This window comes from Podarcis vaucheri (genome assembly GCF_965113315.1).
Source record: "Podarcis vaucheri genome assembly, chromosome: 6".
NCBI classification, from domain to species: domain Eukaryota; kingdom Metazoa; phylum Chordata; class Lepidosauria; order Squamata; family Lacertidae; genus Podarcis; species Podarcis vaucheri.
This window is the reverse complement of record NC_138764.1, coordinates 7,386,318-7,406,242: the sequence shown is the minus strand read 5'-3', so window position 1 is coordinate 7,406,242 and position 19,925 is coordinate 7,386,318. Positions and strand designations below refer to the sequence as shown.

General features: G+C 46.7%; 1 long non-coding RNA gene across 1 annotated transcript in view; it reads right to left on the bottom strand.

Moving 5' to 3' along the window:
- LOC309535738 overlaps positions 1–14,198 on the bottom strand; it is a 110,102-nt gene extending 95,904 nt beyond the window's left edge. The window contains exon 1 of the long non-coding RNA XR_014221364.1: positions 13,902–14,198. This is a non-coding gene — a long non-coding RNA (uncharacterized lncRNA). The remainder of the gene's footprint in view (positions 1–13,901) is intronic.
- Between the last annotated feature and the right edge of the window lie 5,727 nt (positions 14,199–19,925).

The following is a 19,925-nucleotide window of genomic DNA, read 5'->3' as shown; positions in this document are numbered from 1 at the left end:
AGTCAATCACCTTCGCTTGCCATTCTTCCAGAGTGGGTAGCTGCTACGTCTTCCAATACTTTGCCAGAATAATTCTTGCCGCTGTAGTAGCATACATGAAAAAAGTTCTGTCCTTCCTTGGCACCAGTTGGCCCACCATGCGCAGGAGAAAAGCCTCTGGTTTTTTAGGAAATGTCCATTTAAGGACCTTTTTAATTTCATTATAGATCATTTCCCAGTAGGCTTTAATCCTCGGGCAGGTCCACCAAAGGTGATAGAAGGTACCTTCAGTCTCATTACATTTCCAACATTTATTATTGGGCAGATGATAAATTTTTGCAAGTTTGACTGGGGTCATGTACCACCTGTATATCATTTTCATAATATTTTCTTTCAAAGCATTACATGCCGTAAACTTCACACCGGTGGTCCATAACCTTTCCCAGTCAGCAAACATGATGTTATATCCAATATCCTGTGCCCATTTTATCATAGCTGATTTAACTGTTTCATCTTGTGTGTTCCATTTCAACAGCAGATTATACATTCTTGAAATTACCTTGGTCTTAGGTTCTAACAATTCTGTTTCTAATTTCGATTTTTCCACCTGGAATCCTATCTTTTTATCCATATTGAAAACCTCCTTAACCTGGGCATAATGTAACCAATCTCGCACTTTACCCTCCAGTTTCTCCAAGCTCCGCAACCTCCAGGTTTCTCCGACCTTTTCAATTATTTCCCAATATTTCGGCCATTCAGCCTCCATATTGAGTCTTTTCTGAGCCTTAGCCTCCATAGGTGACAACCACCTTGGAGTCTTGTTTTCTAACAAATCCTTGTATTTTGACCAGACATTAAATATTGCTTTCCTGACAATATGGTTCTTGAAAGTTTTATGAATCTTTACCTTGTCGTACCACAAATAAGCATGCCAACCAAAAGCATTATTAACCCCCTCCAGATCCAGGACATCAGTGTTCTCAAGGAGTAAGCAATGTTTCATCCAGCAGAAAGCTGCAGCTTCATAATACAACCTTAAATCCGGCAGGGCAAACCCCCCTCTTTCCTTTGCATCGGTCAAAATTTTAAATTTTATTCTGGGCTTTTTGCCCTGCCAGATAAACTTAGAAATATCTTTCTGCCACTTTCCAAAACATTCCACTCTGTCCACGATCTGTAGGGCCTGAAATCTTTATAAACTAATCTAACCATAACTTGGTTCCCTATGTTTCTGAATCTTGAGGGATAGTAAAAGAAACAGAATGCAGAAGGAATTAGGAATCCTACTTATACTTTATATGAAGAAAGTCTCTTCATTACACCAGAAAACGTATTTCCTTTCTCACAAACTACCTCCTCAAACTAAAGATGCTCATCTTTAATTTTATAGTCCCTTTCCTCTTTTGTGCAGTTCTGCCCCTCCTTTCGCCACTTTTCTTCTCTTCCCGATTCTCCAATTAGTCCAGCCGTTTCTCCTAGACCACGCTATGCCATCTTTATAGGTTAGTGTTTAATATAAGTTCAATATTAAAAGTGTTGCCTTCTCTTTTACCTTTGTTTTCCAGTAACTTCCACCACTCTTTTACCACAAACAGTGCTGACAATCCAAGTCTTTTAACTCAGTCACTTTCGCTGGGCTCATGCCACTTCAAAGTAAAAAACAAGTTAAGTCCTTGAATTCCGCTTCTTTTAATGGGCTAGTACTGCTGCTGCAGAGTGAAATTTGAATCTGTCTTCCTTTTCTTACTGGTACTTGTTAGAGAAATCTTTGCTTATGGTTACGTATAATGAGAAAGATTTCCAATATGTTTAAGATAAAATCTCCCGTTCTTTACTCTTTATGTGCTAGTCTTTTGGGTCTGTTTCTGAGCAGTTCAGTTTGTATAAATAAGTCTCACAGACCCTCTTCTCCTCAAGCTCTCCTTTTTAGCTGCCGTTCTTACCCTTTGGGACTTTGAGGCTTGCTGCTGAGGATTGCTCGTGTCCTTGCGTCTAGGTACTCTCTGTCGACTCACCTCCTGGTTAGGACGTGGGCTTCGAAGGGTTCCTTTTTTGACGCTGCCAGACAATGTCAGCCCTGGGCCACGCCCAGAGCCTTTTTGGGGGTCGTATAGCCTCCGCGTTGCCCCCCAAAGTTCCCTCTAACAGCTGCTAGGCGCTGAGAACCCGCGAAGCACATCCACAACGGAGGGCGGAAAAACCGGAAGCCCTTACATACCAGGTTTGGGAGGGGGATTTGGTCTGCGATAGGCTTTTTCCGTAGGGACACCGGGTGGCGACAGAGCCTAGGGCTTGCTGATCAGAAGGTCGGCAGTTCGAATCCCCGTGACGGGGTGAGCTCCCGCTGCTCGGTCCCAGCACCTGCCAACCCAGCAGTTCGAAAGCACAAAGTGGAAGTAGATAAATACCGTATTTTTCGCTCTATAGGATGCAATTTCCCCCCTCCAAAAATTAAGGGGAAATGATCAAAGCAGCAGAAATAAGAAATGATTGGATCCCTTTAAGAGCTCAAAGCATGGGTACCCCCAACAAAAATTTAAAATTCGGTTTTGTAATTTGGAACTAATGTGATTTGATTGGTTTGCTAATAAAAAATATATTATTAAAAAAAACAAAAATTAAGGGAAAATTTGTGTGCGCCCTATGGAGTGAATGCAGGCTGCGCAGCTAAGCCCAAAGCAAGAGCAGGCAGAAGGAGCGCTGCGCAGCGCTCCGTCTCGCTGTTCTAGCTTGGGGTTAGCTGCGCAAAGCCTCCGCAGGGCAGCAGGGTGAAGGCCCCCTGCTGCCCTGCGAAGGCTTCAAAGGCCGTCCCCGAAGCCAGAACAGTGAGGCGGAGCGCTGCGCAGCGCTCCGTCTCACTGTTCTAGCTTGGGGATGGCTGCGCAAAGCCTCCGCAGGACAGTGGGGTGCCTTCACCCCGCTGCTCTGCAGAGGCTTCAAAGGCTGCACCCGTTGGCTTCAGACAGCTATCCGCAAGCTTTTGGAGCGCAGCAGGAGTTCCCGCTGTACTTCGAAGGCTTGCGGATAGCCACCTGAAGTCACCTAGCAGTTCGAAAGTGGAAGTAGATAAATACCGTATTTTTCACTCTATAGGACGCACTTTTTCCCCTCCAAAAATTAAGGGGAAATGATCAAAGCAGCAGAAATAAGAGATGATTGGATCCCTTTCTGAGCTCGAAGCATGGGTACCCCCAACCAAAATTTAAAATTCGGTTTTGTAATTTGGAACTAATGTGATTTGATTGGTTTGCTAATAAAAAATATATTACCAAAAAAAAAATTAAGGGAAAATTTGTGTGCACCCTATGGAGTGAATGCAGGCTGCGCAGCTAAGCCCAAAGCCAGAGCAGGCAGAAGGAGCGCTGCGCAGCGCTCCATCTCGCTGTTCTAGCTTGGGGATGGCTGCACAAAGCCTCCGCAGGGCAGCCGGATGAAGGCACCCTGCCGCCCTGCGGAGTCTTCAAAGGCCGTCCCCGAAGCCAGAACAGTGAGGCGGAGCTCACTGCGCGGTGCTCGGTCTCACTGTTCTAGCTTGGGGATGGCTGCACAAAGCCTCCGCAGGGCAGCGGGGTGCCTTCACCCCGCTGCTCTGCGGAGGCTTCAAAGGCTGCGCTCTGGGGGCTTCAGGCAGCTATCCGTAAGCCTTCCAAGCGCAGCAGGAGTTCCCGCTGCACTCAGAAGGCTTGCGGATAGCCGCCTGAAACCTGGAGAGCGAGAGGCGTGGGTGCACACCGATCCCTCTTGCTCTCCAGGCTACGCTTCGCTGGAGAGGCGCTGCACAGTTTTCCCTCTTTGCGCAGCGCCCCTTCAGTGAAGCGGGAGGAGAAATCGAAGGGGCTCCGTTTCTCCTGCCGCTTCGCTGAAGGGACACTGAGCAGAGAGGGAGAGAATCCCCCCCCCCGTTCTCCCCCTCCTATGATCCGGTGCGTCTTATGGTCCGGTGCGTCCTATAGAGCGAAAAATACGGTAGGTGCCGTTCTGTCGGGAAGGTAAACAGCCTTTCCGTGCACTGCTCTGCTTTTGCCAGAAGCGGCTTCGTCATCCTGGCCACATGACCCGGAAGCTGTACGCCGGCTCCCTCAGCCTATAGAGCGAGATGAGCGCGCAACCCTAGAGTCGTCCGCGACTCGACCTAACGGTCAGGGGTACCTGTACCTTTACCTAGGCTTTTTCCAGATCTGCCTTACTGCCCTATGTTTCTAAATCTTGAGGGAGAGCAAAAGAAGCAGAATGCAGAAAGAATTAGACATCCTACTTACACTCAAGAAGAAGAAATCTTTATTTTGCCGGAAAACATCATTACTTCTCACAAACCACCTCCTTTCTCCTGAACTATCCTCAAGTAGTTGCTCTTCCCAAAGTCCTCAGCCAAGTCACTCCGCAGGGGGACGTGTCACAATGGAGGCCCTGACCCTGTTGCTTTAGCTACCTTGCTTAACAATGTGAATTGTTCCCCTTAACATTATTTTTTCAAATATATCTTCCAGTGGGTTTTTATTTTTTTTATTTAGGAAGGATCTAGAGCTGGCTTCATCCAGCACAGTGCATTTCTGGACAGGACAGGAAACACCTTGCAAACACACACTTTTCAACATGGCGGTGTCACCAAGGAAAAACACTCCTGGCCTAGACTATGGATGCTGTTTCTCAATTAATAGTAAAAAATGACCCTTCTCAACATCCTGTAATCATCTGTCCAGTATTAGGATGGACAGGAGCAGGACTTCACCCTTAGACCCCCTGATCCCCCTGTTTCTTTCTGTTTCTGCCCAGTGTCGTCTGCCAATCAACAGCTTGCCTTAGCTTGCAAGGAAGTGAAATGTTATGAGTTACTTGGTGCCAGACTACCCTTTGCCATGAGTTTCTGGGTGCCAGGCACTGAACCCCTGGACACTGAACATCGGGGGAATTGATCTAAGCTGTACCCCAAGCACTACATTTGATTGTTGGTTATTAGAAACTGATTGAAACCATTTTATTTCATTCACAAAAGAAATTTTGACATGTGATTATGATAACAGTTTATATAATAAAGGTGACACGTTTATTGATCCTTTTTGTAAGTTATTATTTGTCTACTTTAATGTATTTTTTATATATATTAATCAGTAAGGGGGTGGGGTGGGAAGCAGTTTTGCATATGAAACTGGTGGATGGCTGTCATTAATCCAGATCAATTTCATAGAATCATAGAAACTTATAGCTGGAAGGGACACCAAGGGTCATCTAGTCCAACCCCCTGTGATGCAGCAATCTCAGCAAAAGCATCCATGGCAGACGGCCATCCAACCTCTACTTAGTAACCTCCAAGGAAGGAGAGTCCACCACCTCTCGTGGGAATCTGTTCCAATGCCAAACAGCCCTTACTGTCAGAAAGTTTTTATGAATGTTTAATTGGAATCTCCTTTCTTATAACTTGAATCCATGGGTTCGAGTCCTACCATCTAGAGCAGGAGAAAAGAAGCTTGTTCCCTCTTCCATGTGACAGCCCTTAAGATATTGGAAGATGGCTGTCAGATCTCCTCTCAGTTTCCTCTTTTCCAGGCCAAACCTCCCCAGCTCCTTCAAGTGTTTCTATTCAATCTTAGTTTCCAGACCCTTGGTTGTCTTGGTTGCCCTCCTCTGCACACATTCCAGCTTGTCAACACCCTTCTTAAATGATGGTGCCTAGAACTGGACACAGGACTCCAGGTGTGGCCTGACCAAGGTAGGAGAGAGTAGGACTTGGACTTCGTTTCATCAGGACCCTGGACTTCCATAGATGCAACCTAGAACAGCGTTACCATTTTCTGCTGCTGCACATTCCTTGTGGCTGAGGCTCAGGGTAACGCCCCCGGGACCTTTCAGTTCATGGTGTCCATGGAGGCGCAGGTCAATTCTGTGTCCAGGGCAGCTGTTGACCAGCTTCATCTAGTACGCAGGCTGAGACCCTATCTGCCTGCAGATTGCCTCGCCAGAGTGGTGCATGCTCTGGTTATCTCCCGCTTGGACTACTGCAATGCGCTCTACGTGGGGCTACCTTTGAAGGTGACCCGGAAACTACAACTAATCCAGAATGCGGCAGCTAGACTGGTGACTGGGAGTGGCCCCCAAGACCTACATTGTCTCTCAGTATGTTTCCGGGCACAATTCAAAGTGTTGGTGCTACAGCTACCTGACATTTAGAAGACATCTGAAGGCAGCCCTGTTCTGGGAAGCTTTGAATGTTTGACAGAGTGGCTGGGTAGAAATAATAAATTATTATTATGATGATGACGATGATGATGATGATGATGACTGTGAGGTGTTACAAGTCATTAACTTCAAGCCACACTGCCATGCCTTTGAAGACACAAACCATCCCAGCTTTCAGAGCTGGCTATCATGGCTTCTTTAATCTTTGTGTATTGCTCCACCATGTGGCTGAATCATATAAAGCACTGACTTTTACATATCTCTTGACCTCTAATTGCAAGAAGATCTCGTTAACTTGGATTATAATCTTTATAAATTGGAGTTGTGGAGCAGGTCCTCGAGAGGGGGGGGCTCCCACCATTCCTCCTCAGTCCAGCCCCTGACAACCATGTGGGTTACGGCGTCGAGGGCTCATTTTGTGGGGCGATGTGAAACGTAGTGTTTTCACCCCCAAACCTTGCAGGGGGCATTCTCTGGGTGTTTGGCGCCACTTTGGAGTGAATTGGACTACTTCTGACTTTTGGAGAAATTGGGATCCCGTGAGTTAGGGTGCCAAAGGCTCATTTTTTGGGGTGCCATGAAATGTGGGGTTTTCACTGCCAAACATTTCAGGGGGTCTTTAGCAGGTGTTTGCCGTTGCTTTGTTGTGAATCCTAAGACATCGGGTTTTCAGCGAAATCGTGGCCACCATATCTATCCTGACAGATGATTTGGCCTGTCACCCTTGTGTGGAAGTAAAGGATGAGATTCCCCTACTATTCCGCCTGGGGTCTCCAATGTGGTGCACCCAGCCTCCACTCACACTATTCCTATGCTGGGGGATTTGGGGGTGGTTTGTGGGGATGTTATGTACTGAGTTGAATAGGATCCAAAATGCTACAGTCTGATTGGTCCTAGAACAATAGGATCCAACATGCAGCAGTCTGATTGGTCCGCAGGAGCCACTCAATCCAGCTCCAGGTGGAAGTGAATCCACAACCTGATTGGGCTACAGGAGAATCCCAGAATTAGCCAATCACGTGCAGCCCATTGTGTAAATAATGCATATAAAGCAGATACTGTGGGGGAACTTTCATTCCTCGCTACTATGAGCTGAATATAGAGCATGAAATCCACTCTCGACTCCGAGTATATTTCAGGGGAAGAGCTGTTTGGGATATTTCCTGCTTGTGAATTATTATTTGTGTCTGTTTGTGTGTGTGTGTGTGTGTGTGTGTGTGTGTGTGTAAAACACATGCCTAAAGGTTTAATTCTGGGATGGGCATGGAAGTTCCGAGGTGGGCCACCAGGTGGCACTGCAGGCCATGCTCCAGCTGCTGCTGCTGCTGCTGCTGCTGCTGCTGCTACAGGTGCCAGTAAGTCTCCCATTTTCAACCTCTTCCTCCTCCTTTGCACTAGCTAAATGATTCCTTGCTGGACTCCCATCGCTGAGGCCAAATGTACCTTTACCGAGCAAAATATCCTTTCGAATTATACACCCAGCACATGGAACCTGACCAAGGGGCAATACAAGTGGACTCTCTGTGCCCTTACCACAGTAAAAAGACTGATACTGGTGAGCTGGAAAAATAAAAATGCGTCTCCCTTCTATGATTGGACTGAAGACTTCTACAAACTCACCACATCTGAACAACCTGCAGATAAACGCAGACTTGCCATGGACAAATTCAATGATACAGTGGTACCTCGGGTTAACATACACTTCAGGTTACAGACTCTGCTTGTAGCCTTTTTAGCCTCGGGTGAGAAGAGCTTTGCGCCCGGGACGGGGAAATGGGAGTCAACAGACACTCAAGGAATAGTTTCAGAGAAAAGCTTTATTCTGCCATCCGGGGTGGCAGAAGGAGCAAGTGTGATAGATTCACAAGACAAGGATGAGTTCACAGCCATTTGCGCAGAGCATATATTCCCCTCCCAGTTCCCTCCCCTTTCTCCTCCTCCTCAAGAGCCCTGCCCCATTGTGATGAAATTCCAGTGCCTGTCTTCGGAGAACTTCCTGACATTAGTGACGAAGATGCCTCCAGTGCTGAAGGACATGAAGAAGAAGTGGTTCTTGAAGATGATGCTCCACATCCATTTTCCCAAAAGGAGTTGAATGATCTAGTTCGCGACCTCAGCTTGTCAAAGGACTCTGCCGAACTGTTGGCATCCAGAATGAAGGGGAAAAAACTCCTCTCTGACATCAGCTTCTTCCACAACAGGCATCAAGAGTACCTCCGTTTTTTCTCAGAAGACAAGGACTTGGTGTACTGTGCAGATATTGCGCAGCTTCTGCTCAAGCTTGGAGTGCCACAGTATGAACCCAAAGATTGGAGACTGTTCATTGACAGCAGCAAGCGATCACTGAAATGTGTTCTGCTACACAACGGCAACCAGTTTGCCTCTATACCCCTGGCTCACTCGACTACACTGAAGGAGAACTATGAAGCAGTGAAGTATGTGCTGGAGAAAATTGGTTATGGTCAGCATAAGTGGTTTATTTGTGTTGACCTGAAGATGGTGAACTTTTTGTTGGGACAACAGTCTGGCTTCAACAAGTACCCATGTTTTCTGTGCATGTGGGATAGTAGGGACAGTGCTCAGCATTACACGAAGGACTGGCCTCTGCGGGAGGAATTGGTGCCTTGCAAAGAAAGGAACATCATCAACGACCCTCTGGTGGACAGAGACAGAATACTCTTCCCACCGCTGCACATCAAGCTCGGCTTAATCAAGCAGTTCACCAAAGGCTCTGGACAAGGATGGTGACTACTTCACTTGTGGCAGGATTGACCATGGAGAAGTTGAAAGCTGGCATCTTTGACGGTCCTCAGATCCGTCAGCTCATCAGAGATCCAGAGTTCGGAAACTCAATGAACGAAATGGAACTGGAAGCGTGGAAGGCATTTGTTCTGGTAGTGAAGAACTTTCTAAGCAACAATAAGGTCAGAAACTATGCAGAACTTGTCAACAACATGCTGACTGCTTTCAGAAACCTGGGCTGCAACATGAGCGTCAAGATGCACTACCTATTTTCACATATGGACCGGTTTCCTGAGAACCTGGGTTCAATGAGTGACGAGCAGGGGGAAAGATTCCATCAGGACATGAAAGAGATGGAGACCAGGTATCAGGGTCGCTGGGACGCAGTCATGATGGCTGACTACTGTTGGACTCTGAAGAGAGAACTCCCTGCCGCTGAGCATTCCAGGAGTTCCAAGAAACGGAAGTTCAAGCCCTGAAGTTTGAAAAATGGTGAAGCAACGTGCAATTTATGGGTACTTACCTTTATCAATGCCCACCATTCAGTTTACAGTAATTGATGTTTCTATCAGGTAATCAATATATGTTGTTGGAAAAACATTATTTTCTCTTAAAAACATATTTAGGATGATATGTGTTGACAAAAATCAGCTGATAATGCCACAAAATGTAATCGATTTTGTCACAAGATCTGATTTTTTACAAATCAAAATAGCACAAAAACCTGACCTGATGGAGAGAAACGGGTGCCATTTCCTGATTCAGCAGTGCAAAAAGACCCTAAATCAATTGTAGAAATCTAGACAACATTAAAAAGGTAAAAAATTGTTGCCCAGTGTATAATTTAACATCTTTTGGGGGCAATTCCAAACCTGTTATTCCAAGAAGAAAGGCCTCTGGTTTCTTCAATTCATTATAAATCTTTTCCCAGAAGTCTTTCACCTTGGGGCAGGTCCACCACATATGATAGAAAGTACCTTCGTTTTCTTTACATTTCCAGCAATGGTTATCACAGTTATGATAAATCTTTGCTAATTTAACTGGGGTCGGATACCATCTATACATCATTTTCATTATGTTTTCCTTTAGTACAGTACATGCAGTGAACTTGACCCCTTTCTTCCACAATCTTTCCCAATCCTCAAACATTATGTTATGTCCTACATGTCTTGCCCAATCTATCATCACTGATTTAACTTGTTCATCCTTCGTATGCCACTCTAACAATGGGAAATGTAGTGTTTTCAAAGCCCCCCCCCCCCCAATGTTGCAGGGGGCATTCTCTGGGTGTTTGGTGCTGCTTTGGAGTGAATCAGATGACATTGGACCTTTGGAGAAATCGTGACCCTGTGGGTTAGGGCACTGAAGCCTCTTTTTTTGGGGGGGGGCGCCATAAAACGTGGGGTTTTCACTGCCATGGATCACAAAACGGCTGCTGTTTTGTGCAAAGCTGGTAGACTGAGAAACTTGTATTTTATTTTTATTTTTAAAAAGATAAACTAAAGGTGTGTGCTTACAGGTAAACAGATACCAGTGTGCATGCCCATTATGACCTCAGGCAAGAATCAAGAAAATACAGGTGGTCCCTCTTAACTGACATTCTGAACTGAACAGAACTGAAGGGAGGGGCTGGTTCTGGAGCAAAGCTGTTTAGATTGGGTTTGGGTGGATGCGAAGAGGATGCCTCCAACTTCTTGGGCTTTGCTTCTCAACTTATTCTGCCTTCTGGGACCCCCCAGCCCAAGACCAACCACCTCTTGGATAGGTGAGCATGCAGATATTTTGGAATGTGAGTGTGGGGCAGGATGACCGCGTATGAAAGCTCCTTTGAGCACAAGTGCTGGCCCCCCTTTTCTCTCCCATGGAGGCCCTGAACTGGCCAGCTCCTTGTTCAGGGCCAAAAAAGGGAGAGAAAAGGGAACCTCAGTTACTCTTTGCCTTCTGAGGACAATGTCTCACTCCCAGAGCCCCAAGACTTACGGCTGCTGCTCTAACAGCCTCAGGACATCCAAGGGATCATGAGCAAAGCACACAAGCCCTGCCCGCCAGATATGAAGCACTCTACGGAGAGAATTTGGGTTTTTTAATTGGCCCTGCTCCTCCAAAATACCACAGAGTTTCAGCCCTTGGGGAATTTTATTTCTTAAACGTACACCTTCCCCTTCCTTGTGTCCCTGGGGAGATAAGCCAATCCTGCTTTCTTCCTTTGGTAATTTATCAGAGGAAATAAACTCTTTCAGTGGTCTAATAGATTTGCTGAATCATGAATTCTGTACATGCACAGAGGCTATACCTCTTGAAACCCCAAAGATGGGCAAGATGGGGCATTTCTCTCCACCTGGCTCCACCGGATATTGCTGATGGCCAATGAAAGCCCAAGCAGAGATTCCTAGTGGGGATGTTGCTGTGGTATAGTGGAGGAGCAGGGACAGGAGGCTAACTTGGACACCTGAGAACACAAAAAAGCAGCAGCAAAACAACTACATGTTTCCTTTTAAATGGGCCTTCCTGCTGAGTGTAAAGCATAGATCCTCCTTTTTTAAGGGAAAAGGGAGAGAAGGCTTCTCCCAAAGTGTTAGAAGGCCACAAATAATGTAACAATAGAACAAAACAAATGTGCCATTTCATGTGATACAGAATCCTATGTGCAAATCTGTTAGATTGAGAAATTTGTACTAAATAAGAAAAAAAAAATAAAGGTGTGTGCTTGCAGGTAAACAGATTGGAGATTTTCTGCAAGATCTTGTGAGATCTCATTGAAGTCTTGTAAGATGTCTAGGAGAGCAAAATATGTATTGAGATTTGGGAGAGATCTTGCATGCTCTTTCAGGGACCAAAGCCATCACTGCTGCAGCGCCAAAGGCAGGTGGCTATGGGGTGGTGAATGTCCCACGGGGCGAAATGGGATGTACCCCCCCCCTCAAGCTCAGGATTCCAGAACTAACAACTGTTAGTTGGGAGGGACGGAAGGCAAGGACCCACAGCCCTGGTGGGGCTCGCTAGCTTGGGGAGGAGGTGTGTGATTCCTCAGCTGGAGTAGATGCAGGACAGTTGAGGCTCACATGCCTCATCACCGCAAAAGCTATAACTGGAAAGCTGAATTATGATTTTCAAGTTTATACATTTCAATAATTTTGCAGTCATTTTAGCATTTCAAAACTTGACTTCCTTCCCCCTCTTTCTGCAGTTCTTTAAATTGATTCTTCATATCTTATGCATATCCAAATTACCTTAATTTCTTCATTTATGCATCTGCTTTAAATAGATAATCTTATTAAACTGCAGGTTATTCCAATAATCCTGCCAATGTTCTTATCTGTTTACAGTTTGTAACTATTCATTCAACCATTTCCATTCTTTAATAAAAAGTTTGTTCTCTTGCTCCTAGAAACAGTCAGCATGCGACAGAGGCCACATCCTGGGAACGGCTTTGACTGGCCACCTAAACCAGGTGAGGGCAGCCAAGGAGTCTCAAATGCTCAGGAACTTCCCCTGTGTGCAAAGACAGGCTCCAGCAGATTGAGCGGACAAGACCAAGCGTGGGCCCAGTGGTCAAGAAGGTGGTTTCTGCAATGCTGTGGAGGGAAGTGAGGAGCAGATGGGGCTCATCCCCCTATAAAGATAGCCCATCAAGGAGAAGGAAAACTCTGATCCTAATTTGCCTTGTGGGATATCTTTGGGAGCTGAAAAGGCTAAGGAGTAAAGCCTACACAAATCTGGAGTGGAGTCCCTCAGGCGGTTGGATGGCGCCATTTACAACCCCTTCTGACAACTCCTGCAGCCCAACTGGTGCCTAACTCTGCTTTCCTTGGAGACACATCTGCAAGCCCAGGACCTCCAGACACACTGCCCAGTCTTGCTCCCTGGAGAGGTCACTTTGGGACTGCTGACACCGTTGCTTGACTTTTGACCTCACCCCTGGAGGCGCACTCCATTGCTTCTCAAGACAGACAAATGCCAACATTAAAAAACTATTTGAAAGAATTTTATTTCATTCACAAAAGACAATCTGGCATGTGATTAGGACAGTGGTTTTCAGACAATGGGTGACACGTTTATTGATCCAGTTTGGAAGGCTCTGTCTTGTCTTCGCACATGCGCAGTTCCATCTAGGAGCAACAACAAGGGAAGGAGCCAAACTGTCGACTCCTGCAGCGAGGCTCAGGATTTCTACTCATGCTCACAAACGTAGGAAAAAGCACCACCTAGGATAAAAGGATGATCACAGAATAGCATGTTTGTAAAGGAACTTGATTAGAATAATGATGATGATGATGATATTTATTTTATTTTTCTATTTGGGTTTGTGGGGAAGGGGGGGACTGGGTCTTGGTGGGGAGGGAGATCTGTGCTGGAGTTGCTGGCCTCACTGCTGTCGCTGCCCAGAAGAGAGAAGAAGAGAAAATATTTTTAATCTTTCCATTTCTTATTATGTTGACAACCCATCTTTCCTTCAAGGATCTCCAGGTGGCTTACGCTATTCTCCCTTTCTTTAATTATATTTACTTCCTCATTCCATTTCTCTTCCAATATCTCTTCCTCCTCCTCCTCGGAGACCAGGGGGTGGATTTTAGGGGCACGACAGCAGGAGGCCAGCAGCTCGCACAGCCTGCCACACTGGCCATTCTCTCTTTCAACAGCCTTGGAGAACAACTGAGTAGGCATCTAGAGCGTCAACTGAACAGGCATGTGGATCAGCTAGTCACTGGGCACAGTCTATTCTTTTGGAGGGGGCTTTCCCCAGTTTCCATTTATAAGAAGTTTGAAAGGTTGCCTCTTTATAAAGTCTGTTTCCTTGTGACGAGAGACCACACTGGAGACTCAGTGTTTTTGAAATATATCAAGGTAGAGGGACTCCTGACCATTAGGTCCAGTCGTGGCCGACTCTGGGGTTGCAGCGCTCATCTTGCTTTATTGGCGGACCGGTCATGAACAGCTTCCGGGTCATATGGCCAGCATGACTAAGCTGCTTCTGAACCAGAGCAGCGCACGGAAACGCTCTTTACCTTCCTGCCGGAGCATTACCTATTTATCTACTTGCCCTTTGACGTGCTTTCGAACTGCTAGGTTGGCAGCAGCAGGGACCGAGCAATGGGAGTTCACTCCGTCATGGGGATTCGAACTGCCAGCCTTCTGATAGGCAAGTCCTAGGCTCTGTGGTTTAACCCACAACGCCACCCGCATCCCTATTATTTATTTATTTAGATACTTGGGTTATGGGCGAAGGGAGAACTGGGTCTTGGAGTGGGGTAGAGCTGTACTGGAGCTGCTGGCCTCACTGCTATCGCTGCCTGAAGAGAAATGAAGAGAAATGAAGAGAAATGAAGAGAAATAAAGAGAAATGAAGAGAAATGAAGAGAAAGAATTCTTAATTTTTTCATTGATTACTACATTGATGGCTCATCTTTCCTGCAAGGATCTCCAGGTGGCTTGCGTTATTCTCCCTTCCTCCCTTCCTCATCCCATCCCTGAACTCTTCTTGAATCAGGGAGCTGCCTCCCCCCATCCCAGTGATCCAGATTCTCTCTGGCCTCCCTGTTCCTCAAGAACAAAGATCAACACTCCCCATCTATATATCGGTGGCATCCATCCCCTGGTCGCTTGTTCTTACATAAATTGTTTTCACCTTCACTAAAGATTCCTTCTGATCTTCATAACCATCACTTCATCCTCCCATTTCTCTTCCAATATCTCTTCCTCCTCCTCCTCACAGACCAGGGGATGGATCTTTGGCACATGACAGCAGGAGACCAGCAGCTCACGCAGCCAATCTTTATAAACTAATCTAACCATGACTTGGTTCCCTATGTTTCTGAATCTTGAGGGATAGTAAAAGAAACAGAATGCAGAAGGAATTAGGAATCCTACTTATACTTTATATGAAGAAAGTCTCTTCATTACACCAGAAAACATATTTCCTTTCTCACAAACTACCTCCTCAAACTAAAGATGCTCATCTTTAATTTTATAGTCCCTTTCCTCTTTTGTGCAGTTCTGCCCCTCCTTTCGCCACTTTTCTTCTCTTCCCGATTCTCCAATTAGTCCAGCCGTTTCTCCTAGACCACGTTAGTCCATCTTTGCCATCTGTGTGGTGTAGTGGTTAAGAGCGGTAGTCACGTAATCTGGGAAACCGGGTTCGTGTCTCCGCTCCTCCACATGCAGCTGCTGGGTGACCTTGGGCCAGTCACACTTCTGTGAAGTCTCTCAGCCCCACTCACCTCACAGAGTGTTTGTTGTGGGGGAGGAAGGGCAAGGAGAATGTTAGCCGCTTTGAGACTCCTGAAGGGGAGTGAAAGGCGGGATATCAAATCCAAACTCTTCTTCTTCTTCTTCTTCTTTATAGGTTAGTGTTTAATATAAGTTCAATATTAAAAGTGTTGCCTTCTCTTTTACCTTTGTTTTCCAGTAACTTCCACTCTTTTACCCCAAACAGCGCTGACAATCCAAGTCTTTTAACTCAGTCTCTTTTGCTGGGCTCATGCCACTTCAAAGTAAAAAACAAGTTAAGTCCTTGAATTCCGCTTCTTTTAATGGGCTAGTACTGCTGCTGCAGAGTGAAATTTGAATCTGTCTTCCTTTTCTTACTGGTACTTGTTAGAGAAATCTTTGCTTATGCTTACGTATAATGAGAAAGATTTCCAATATGTTTAAGATAAAATCTCCCGTTCTTTACTCTTTATGTGCTAGTCTTTTGGGTCTTTTTCTGAGCAGTTCAGTTTGTATAAATAAGTCTCACAGACCCTCTTCTCCTCAAGCTCTCCTTGTTAGCTGCCGTTCTTACCGTTTGGGACTTTGAGGCTTGCTGCTGAGGATTGCTCGTGTCCTTGCGTCTAGGTACTCTCTGTCGACTCACCTCCTGGTTAGGACGTGGGCTTCGAAGGGCTCCTTTTTTGACACTGCCGGACAATGTCAGCCCTGGGCCACTCCCAGAGCCTTTTTGGGGGTCGTGTAGCCTCCGCGTTGCCCCCCAAAGTTCCCTCTAACAGCTGCTAGGCGCGGAGAACCCGCGAAGCACATCCACAATGGAGGGCGGAAAAACCGGACGCCCTTACATACCAGGTTTGGGAGGGGGATTTGGTCTGCGATAGGCTTTTTCCGTAGGGACACGGGTGGCCACAGAGCCTAGGGCTTGCTGATCAGAAGGTCGGCAGTTCGAATCCCCGCGACGGGGTGAGCTCCCACTGCTCGGTCCCAGCACCTGCCAACCTAGCAGTTCGAAAGCACAAAGTGGAAGTAGATAAATACCGTATTTTTCGCTCTATAGGACGCAATTTCCCCCCTCCAAATATTAAGGGGAAATGATCAAAGCAGCAGAAATAAGAGATGATTGGATCCCTTTAAGAGCTCAAAGCATGGGTACCCCCAACCAAAATTTAAAATTCGGTTTTGTAATTTGGAACTAATGTGATTTGATTGGTTTGCTAATAAAAATATATTATAAAAAAACAAAAATTAAGGGAAAATTTGTGTGCGCCCTATGGAGTGAATGCAGGCTGCGCAGCTAAGCCCAAAGCCAGAGCAGGCAGAAGGAGCGCTGCGCAGCGCTCCGTCTCGCTGTTCTAGCTTGGGGTTAGCTGCGCAAAGCCTCCGCAGGGCAGCAGAGTGAAGGCCCCCTGCTGCCCTGCGAAGGCTTCAAAGGCCGTCCCCGAAGCCAGAACAGTGAGGCGGAGCGCTGCACAGCGCTCCGTCTCACTGTTCTAGCTTGGGGATGGCTGCGCAAAGCCTCCACAGGACAGCGGGGTGCCTTCACCCCGCTGCTCTGCAGAGGCTTCAAAGGCTGCACCCGTTGGCTTCAGGCAGCTATCCGCAAGCTTTCGGAGCGCAGCAGGAGTTCCCGCTGTACTTCCAAGGCTTGCGGATAGCCATCTGAAGTCACCTAGCAGTTCGAAAATGGAAGTAGATAAATACCGTATTTTTCACTCTATAGGACGCACTTTTCCCCCTCCAAAAATTAAGGGAAAATGATCAAAGCAGCAGAAATAAGAGATGATTGGATCCCTTTCTGAGCTCGAAGCATGGGTAGCCCCAACCAAAATTTAAAATTCGGTTTTGTAATTTGGAACTATTGTGATTTGATTGGTTTGCTAATAAAAAATATAGTATAAAAAAAACAAAAATTAAGGGAAAATTTGTGTGCGCCCTATGGAGTGAATGCAGGCTGCGCAGCTAAGCCCAAAGCCAGAGCAGGCAGAAGGATCGCTGCGCAGCGCCCCATCTCGCTGTTCTAGCTTGGGGTTAGCTGCGCAAAGCCTCCGCAGGGCACGCTGCCGCCCTGCGGAGTCTTCAAAGGCCGTCCCCGAAGCCAGAACAGTGAGGCGGAGCTCACTGCGTGGTGCTCCGTCTCACTGTTCTAGCTTGGGGATGGCTGCACAAAGCCTCCGCAGGGCAGCGGGGTGCCTTCAGCCCGCTGCTCTGCGGAGGCTTCGAAGGCTGCGCTCTGGGGGCTTCAGGCAGCTATCCGTAAGCCTTCCAAGCGCAGCAGGAGTTCCCGCTGCGCTCCGAAGGATTGTGGATAGCCGCCTGAAGCCTGGAGAGCGAGAGGGGTCGGTGCACACCGATCCCTCTTGCTCTCCAGGCTACGCTTCGCTGGAGAGGCGCTGCACAGTTTTCCCTCTCTGCGCAGCGCCCCTTCAGTGAAGCGGGAGGAGAGATCGAAGGGGCTCCGTTTCTCCTGCCGCTTCGCTGAAGGGACACTGAGCAGAGAGGGAGAGAATTTCCCCCCCCCCCGTTCTCCCCCTCCTATGATCCGGTGCGTCCTATAGAGCGAAAAATACGGTAGGTGCCGTTCTGTCGGGAAGGTAAACAGCCTTTCCGTGCACTGCTCTGCTTTTGCCAGAAGCGGCTTCGTCATCCTGGCCACATGACCCGGAAGCTGTACGCCGGCTCCCTCAGCCTATAGAGCGAGATGAGCGCGCAACCCTAGAGTCGTCCGTGACTGGACCTAACGGTCAGGGGTACCTGTACCTTTACCTAGGCTTTTTCCAGATCTGCCTTACTGCCCTATGTTTCTAAATCTTGAGGGAGAGCAAAAGAAGCAGAATGCAGAAAGAATTAAGACATCCTACTTACACTCAAGAAGAAGAAATCTTTATTTTGCCGGAAAACATCATTACTTCTCACAAACCACCTCCTTTCTCCTGAACTATCCTCAAGTAGTTGCTCTTCCCAAAGTCCTCAGCCAAGTCACTCAGCAGGGGGACGTGTCACAATGGAGGCCCTGACCCTGTTGCTTTAGCTACCTTGCTTAACAATGTGAATTGTTCCCCTTAACATTAATTTTTCAAATATATCTTCCAGTGGGTTTTTATTTTTTTTATTTAGGAACGCTCTAGAGCTGGCTTCATCCAGCACGGTGCATTTCTGGACAGGACAGGAAACACCTTGCAAACACACACTTTTCAACATGGCGGTGTCACCAAGGAAAAACACTCCTGGCCTAGACTATGGCTGCTGTTTCTCAATTCATAGTAAAAAATGACCCTTCTCAACATCCTGTAATAATCTGTCCAGTATTAGGATGGACAGGAGCAGGACTTCACCCTTAGACCCCCTCATCCCCCTGTTTCTTTCTGTTTCTGCCCAGTGTCTTCTGCCAATCAAAAGCTTTCCTTAGCTTGCAAGGAAGTGAAATGTTATGAGTTACTTGGTGCCAGACTCCCCTTTGCCATGAGTTTCTGGGTGCCAGGCACTGAACCCCTGGACACTGAACATCTGGGGAATTGATCTAAGCTGTACCCCAAGCACTACATTTGATTGTTGGTTATTAAAAACTGATTGAAACCATTTTATTTCATTCACAAAAGAAATTTTGACATGTGATTATGATAACAGTTTATATAATAAAGGTGACACGTTTATTGATCCTTTTTGTAAGTTATTATTTGTCTACTTTAATGTATTTTATATATATATATTAATCAGTAAGGGGGTGGGGTGGGAAGCAGTTTTGCATATGAAACTGGTGGATGGCTGTCATTAATCCAGATCAATTTCATAGAATCATAGAAACTTATAGCTGGAAGGGACACCAAGGGTCATCTAGTCCAACCCCCTGGGATTCAGGAATCTCAGCAAAAGCATCCATGGCAGACGGCCACCCAACCTCTGCTTAGTAACCTCCAAGGAAGGAGAGTCCACCACCTCTCCTGGGAATCTGTTCCAATGCCAAACAGCCCTTACTGTCAGAAAGTTTTTATGAATGTTTAATTGGACTACTGCAATGCACTCTACGTGGGGCTACCTTTGAAGGTGACCCGGAAACTACAACTAATCCAGAATGTGGCAGCTAGACTGGTGACTGGGAGTGGCCCCCAAGACCTACATTGGCTCTCAGTATGTTTCCGGGCACAATTCAAAGTGTTGGTGCTGACCTTTAAAGCCCTAAATGGCCTCAAAGGCCCAGTATACCTGAAGGAGCGCCTCCACCCCCATCATTCTGCCTGGACACTGAGGTCCAGCGCTGAGGGCCTTTTGGCGGTTCCCTCCCTACGAGAAGCCAAGTTACAGGGTAGTGGTGCCTGCCCTGTGGAACCCCCTCCCACCAGATGTCAGAGAGATAAACAGCTACCTGACATTTAGAAGACATCTGAAGGCAGCCCTGTTTCAGGAAGCTTTGAATGTTTGACAGACTTTTTTATTTTAATATTTTGTTGGAAGCCGCCCAGAGTGGCTGGGTATAAATAATAAATTATTATTATTCTATTATGATGATGACTGTGAGGTGTTACAAGTCATTAACTTCAAGCCACACTGCCATGCCTTTGAAGACACAAACCACCCCAGCTTTTCAGAGCCGGCTATCATGGCTTCTTTAATTTTTGTTTATTGCTCCACCATGTGGCTGAATCATATAAAGCACTGACTTTTACATATCTCTTGACCTCTAATTGCAAGAAGATCTCGTTAACTTGGATTATAATCTTTATAAATTGGAGTTGTGGAGCAGGTCCTCAAGAGTGGGGGAGGCCTCCCACCATTCCTCCTCAGTCCAGCCCCTGACAACCATGTGGGTTGCGGCGTCGAGGGCTCAT